General features: G+C 37.2%; 1 non-coding gene across 1 annotated transcript; it reads right to left on the bottom strand.

Annotated features, from left to right (window-relative positions):
* Positions 1-2,789: 2,789 nt before the first annotated feature.
* On the bottom strand, positions 2,790-2,897 carry LOC132191207 (small nucleolar RNA R71). Its single transcript, XR_009441235.1, has one exon. It is a non-coding gene; the product is annotated as a small nucleolar RNA R71 (small nucleolar RNA).
* Between the last annotated feature and the right edge of the window lie 3,387 nt (positions 2,898-6,284).

Raw genomic sequence — 6,284 nt, 5'->3', positions numbered from 1 at the left:
AAAGCATTGCAGTGCAGTATGAAGTCCACAAACCAGAGCCATTGAGGTAGCTTGGACCGGATGCCAGCATTATGATGGGTGTCGGCATATTGGCCTTGGCACATGTCCTCAATTATTTCCGCCACATAGAATCTGGGTGGTTGCTCAGCAAGTTGTGTTGCTTCTGGAGGGTGCTCAACATTACATTGGAGGGCAGCGGCAATGTCGGCCCTTGTCACGTCAACCGCTCGGCCCTGCACTGTGGAAGAGAGGGCAGCCATCTTGTTGCAGTCATGAGATAGGTGGGTATAAAACTCGATCACCAATCTTCTGTAGACAGTGGAGGTGACCGGCTTGAAAAGCTTCTTGAGCCCCCGACGCTTGAACTCTGCGACCGCCCATTGAGTTGCCTCAAGGTTTTGAAAATCTTCTCTTATGGCAAAAGTTGTCTCAAACAGCAAATCCCGCTCCTCAAAAGTGGGAAGGGGAGAAGTGACTTGGGCATCAGACCCCCGAGAGGACAAAGCTCGAGTTCTTGGCATGATGAGCCTGATTGGGGACTTTTGTTGAACACCTGGTGTGCATTGTGATGACTAAGGTGGCTGAGGCAAAGCAACAACTGCCCAAAACCCCTGCAAAACACGAAAATCCAACCACAGAAGCAAATGTGGGTGGAGAAACACCCACAATTTGCAAAAATGATGAAAAAATTGGAGGTTGGAGGGGGGGGGGGACTGGTGTGTGATGTGAATAAATATGTTGTATGGTTGTGTGGTGAGAAAGTGGTGGTACGGTGGCCGGAGAGGAGAACTGATAAGTGCTAAAATATTCATATTTTCAGCCATTAACTTGCATGTTTTAATCCTTTGGTTTTAGTTAATTAGGCCGTTTTAATTCTTTTTTGTGTTTTTCATACTTTTACAGGCTTTTGGAAGAAAATGAAGCAAAACTAGGTGATTTGGGCTCAAAAGGGAAGATGGAGACAATTGGAGTTCCCTGGTACTACGATCAATCGCAGGGCACCTGCGATCGAGCGCAATACTCGAGAGGACCCAGCATCAAGCAGGCCAGGAGCGATCGAGCGCATGTTAGAAGAAGGATCGATCGCAGACTTGCGATCGAGCGCACATGGGCTGCGATCGAGCGCATCTGTGCGCTGGAGACTTATCAAGTGGCGGCTAGATTGACATTCTTTCTATATTAGGGTTTTCCAAATCCAAATCGTAATAGGTCTCAAAACCCTACGAAATCCCTAGGTTTACTAATTTGTCTAGGACTTCTAAAGCCTATAAATAGACCTTTAAGCCTCTAAATAGATATACTTTGGAAGGAGAAGAAGAGGAGCTCTAGAAGTTCAAGTCTCGGGTTTATTCTTTTCTTTTCTTTTCTTTTCTTTTTATTTTATGAAGATGTTTAACATCAACTCTATGTGTAGCTAATTTATTTAGTAGGGCTAGATTGAAGCCCTAATTATGTTTTATTAATATTTCAATATTGGTGCCTTTGTGATGATCTTGTTGTGCTATTTAATTTGATTCATACCTGCTTGCATGAATTCCTCATATGTGTGTGCCTGATCAACATGTGCATGTGGTATGGGCTAGTTAGTTAGATCAATTTAGATGACCGAGTCCTGGGTTTAACATAAGTAACAAAAGAAATCCACACCGGGTTCTTGGGTTAATCAACATATGGAACCGGGAGTATACACCCATGCCCTAGGCCTCGTGTGCTTGTCGATTTCCATAGAACATATGCTTTTCTAAAGAACAACTTAGTATATACCATGCTAAATCCTTTAGGAAAGAAAAGAGTTAGAGTATACACCCATGCCCTTAGGTTGACAAACATTAGATATGCATAACTTGATCCTAGCTTTGGCATATTGATATATTAGCTTAATATAATTAGTGGTGGATATCAAAGCCCTACCTTTTATCATTATCAACTCAATCAATCTCTATTTTACTTAAGGAAATTATTTTTAAATGGAAATTCAGTAATCCTCGTGGGAATGATCTTGTACTTGCACCATATACTACTATGTTGACCTTGTACACTTGCAGGTAAAACGTACAATTATTCACCTATTAATTTAGGTAGATTTTTGCACAACAAGTTTTTGGCGCCGTTGCCGGGGATTGTTTGATTTTGTTTGGAATTATTTTTCTTAGTTTATTTTTGTTTTAAATTTTTCTGTTTTTATAGTTTTTTCTGCAGTTCCTGTTTTGCCTCTGGAGGTGCGATCGATCACCCAACCAGGGCAATCGAGCGCACCAGTACGATCGAGCGAACTCACGGTGCGATCGATCGCACATCCAGAGAGCATCACAGTTACTGCAGTAATTACAGATTTGATTTATTTATTTTATTTTTATTTTTATTTTTCTTTTTATTTTGTTATTTCATTTTCTTTTTGTTTTAATCATGTTGAGAAACACTACACCTCCGATGCGAAGACCTATGGAAAGTTCATTCAGCTCCCAGATCCTCAACCAGCCATCATGCATTAATTTCCAGCCCATTGTGCAGAGTAGTTATGATTTATCTCCGTTTCTCAATATGATTCCACACTATAAAGGCACACCTACAGAGAATCCATATTGGCATATTTGAGAAGTCTGTGATCTCTGCAGGACTCAAAATGTTCAGGGTTTAACTCCAGAAGAAATCAGGTTAATCCTCTTCCCTTTTTCTTTAAAAGATAATGCTAAGATATGGAACAATTCTTTGGCCACAGGTTCTATTCATACTTGGGATGAGATGGCAACAAAGTTTTTAAAGAAGTATTTCCCAGCTCACAAGACAAGGCAATTGAGAAGGAAAATTATGACTTTCCAGCAAAGAGATGGAGACCTTTTCTTTGAGGCATGGGAACACTTTAATGAGCTACTTCTCAGATGCCCTCATCACAATATATCTCAAGACGATCAGGTATTGGCATTCTATGAGGGTTTAAATGATCCTAACAAGAGTCTTGTAGATTTAGCTTGTGATAGCATGTTGATGGAGAAAAGCAGTGAGGAAGCCATGGAGCTCTTCAAGACATTGAGTGAGCACTCCCAACAATTCCCATCTAAAGGGAGACAAGGATTCAAAGGAAAAGGCATACATGAAGAGAGCACCAATGGTTGAATTCAGGCTCAAATGGCTGCCATGGAGAAAACGCTGGACATGTTCATGAAAGCTATGACTAATCATAGCAATGCTCCTGTTCAACAAGTTACACAAGTCAAGGTATATGCCATATGTTCCCATATTGACCACACCACTAAGACTTGTCCCATGTTTTCAACTGCAGATCAGGAGTCATCTCTCATCAAGTTGTCCCAACATTATCATAAAGAGGCGCCACCTCCCATCAATTGGCCTCAAGAATACCAAGAAGAAGAATGTCAAAGGCAGTAGATGGAACACCCCAATGAATAGGACATGCAGGAAGAGTGCACCCTTCTATCATGAGCAAGCAATTACCACATTGAGGAGCGAAGAGGTGGCGGAAAATCAAGTGGAAGAGGAGAAGGAAGAGCAAGCCGAAGTTCCACAAGAGTCACATCAGGGAAAAGAAGAGAGCACTGAGATTTCTTCAACATCAGCTCTTATTCCTGAAACACTAAGAGGCCAGGAGAGAAGTCTGTTAGAGCTACCACACGAGCAAATTGAGGACATCAAGATAGAGAATGTAACGCCCCGATATTTGAACTAGCAAATATCGAAGTCGTGACGCTGCAACTTTAGAAAATACAATCTTACAGCGGAGTATGTATATTTTTTTTCTTTTTCTATGACCTAGGAATAAGTTACACAACACAGTTGAGCTGACTGAAATACCTCGAGGTGATATATTATTAAATAAAATAGAAACATGGTTTTCATTACAACATATGTACACACTAGGTGTACCAAATATATGCCACAGACGGCACCTAAATTAACATAGTAATATCTATTAAGTTTACACACATCACCATACATAATAAAAGCGATGAACATAAATGAGACTTGCTCCATAGAGTAAGCATAAATCATGCAGCAGATGGTCTATCAACCATCAAAACCAGTAAAAGGACCATTGTCCTCACTTTCTATTCCTGCATCAAGATCTATGTAAAGATGACGTTATCATATTTACATAGGCAAACAAGTGAGTAATCTATTTTCCTAGATATAAAGACTAAAAAGACTAGTTTGAACAAATAAGATTAAAGATTAAAATATATAATAATGAATGAGTTGTGAATGCAGCGTAATGACAGATTAGTTTGTGTTTTATGATAATCTTTCTTCAAACCTCTTCTCATGAGCTCTCAGCCCGCTTACGTCCGTTATGTCCCTCACACTTTAGAGGTTTACCTGTTTGGTGCTGGCAACTACACCGCCCCAGCTTAGTTATATATTAGGCCTGTTGGACGGTTATATACCCACATCCACTGAGATACCGACAGTTCCTCGCGGCAATCCACCCAGCTTGTTCTTAAGGTGGCTATCTTATCAGCCCATTTTATTAGACACATTATGCAGTAGTTGTATTGCAAAATTATATCAATAAGACAAAATAAGAATTCCTATAACAATAAGACAAAATAAGAATTCCTATAACAATAAAACAAAGCTAGTACTCAGTAAGTATATCCATACTTACTCTCCTTAGTGTAGTATTCTGCTCCACTTCTGCATATAATACATACATACAAACAATACTTAGTTCATTCTCCAATAATATCATTGTTTAAAGATCCTCATCTTTTATATTTATTTATTATCCGTCACTTCATCTTTACTTACTCATTTTATTATATTAATCTAAGATAGTTACTTATAACTAGCTTTATGCCTGAATTCATTTTTGGTGATGAGGCTAATGGCCAGTATCACTAAATACAAACTAGTATTATAAATAATATATATAAAACATGACTCATATTTTGGGAGATGAGACCAATGGTCCGTACCTACCAAAGTATGAATCAAAATTTAAATGACATAAAAGAAATAACTGAATGTAAATAATGCATATTTCGGGGATGATGGTCCTTACCTCCAGAAATATGAACAGAAATTTAAATGACATAAAAGAAATAACTGAATGTAAATAATGTATATTTCGGGGATGACATCAAATGGTCCTTACCGCCAGAAATATGAACAGAAATTTAAATGACATAAAAGAAATAACTGAATGTAAATAATGCATATTTCGGGGATGACATCAAATGGTCCTTACCGCCAGAAATATGAACAGAAATTTAAATGACATAAAAGAAATAACTGAATGTAAATAATGCATATTTCGGGGATGACATCAAATGGTCCTTACCGCTAGAAATATGAACAGAAATTTAAATAATATAAAAGAAATGACTGAATGTAAATACTGTAAAGTAAATAATATATAGATAATATTATAAGTCCTTAATTGATTTTGTCCACTAACTCTTTATTATTAATTCACTTGTTCCATTACTTTATTTTACATTATACGCTTATTGGGTCTTTAAACAATTAAATGAGGACAAGTAATAAAAGCAATAAATCATGATATTTATACAAGAAACACTTACCCAATAATCTTTTAGAAGTAAAACTCCACCAAATCTTCTCTAGGTAGCTAGTTTTAGAAAAACGCTTGAACACTACAAGAAAGATCTAGGCTATATGGTATTTGAGTAGAACTAAGAAATAAAATGAAAGGAGGAGCAAACAATTTTACTTGTTCTAAGATTGTAAAAAACTCAAGTGAAAGTGAATTTAGCTATAGGCTCTATTTATAAGAGAATGGATGGTTAGGATTTATTTTTACACATTTGATCTAAGGGTTGAGATGTATTTAATCAAAAGAATGAACCTAGTCCATATTTCATGCTCTATACCAATTGATATTTTCGTCCAAAATGAGGGCAGTGTATTCCGATCCATTTTTCAATGTCCAAATGTACTCCGATTGACATGAAATTTTGAGAGTAGATAGAGGACTCCGAGACAAACATTTTATATTTTGGTTCGACTTCATCCGAGTTTGTTTGAGTCTATTTTTGGCCTATACAAAGTTTCCAATTCAACTTAGGCTTTAACTATTTTCATTCCCACTTGGCCACTTGCCTTATTAAATCATTATAATCATGATATTTACTATAATCATCATTACTAGAAGACTTTAAGCTTTCAACAAAGGTGGCTAGCCTTGGTATCTTTTTTTAGCAATTTTAATCTCATTTAGACAGTATGAAAATTAAGACACTGCTTTTTAGGCTAAAAATTGCAAAACTTCAAATTAATTTATGACTTCGCTAAACACCAATATAAAT

This window comes from Corylus avellana, chromosome ca8 (genome assembly GCF_901000735.1).
Source record: "Corylus avellana chromosome ca8, CavTom2PMs-1.0".
In the NCBI taxonomy this organism is placed as follows: Eukaryota; Viridiplantae; Streptophyta; class Magnoliopsida; order Fagales; family Betulaceae; genus Corylus; species Corylus avellana.
This window is presented reverse-complemented; position numbering and strand designations above follow the sequence as displayed.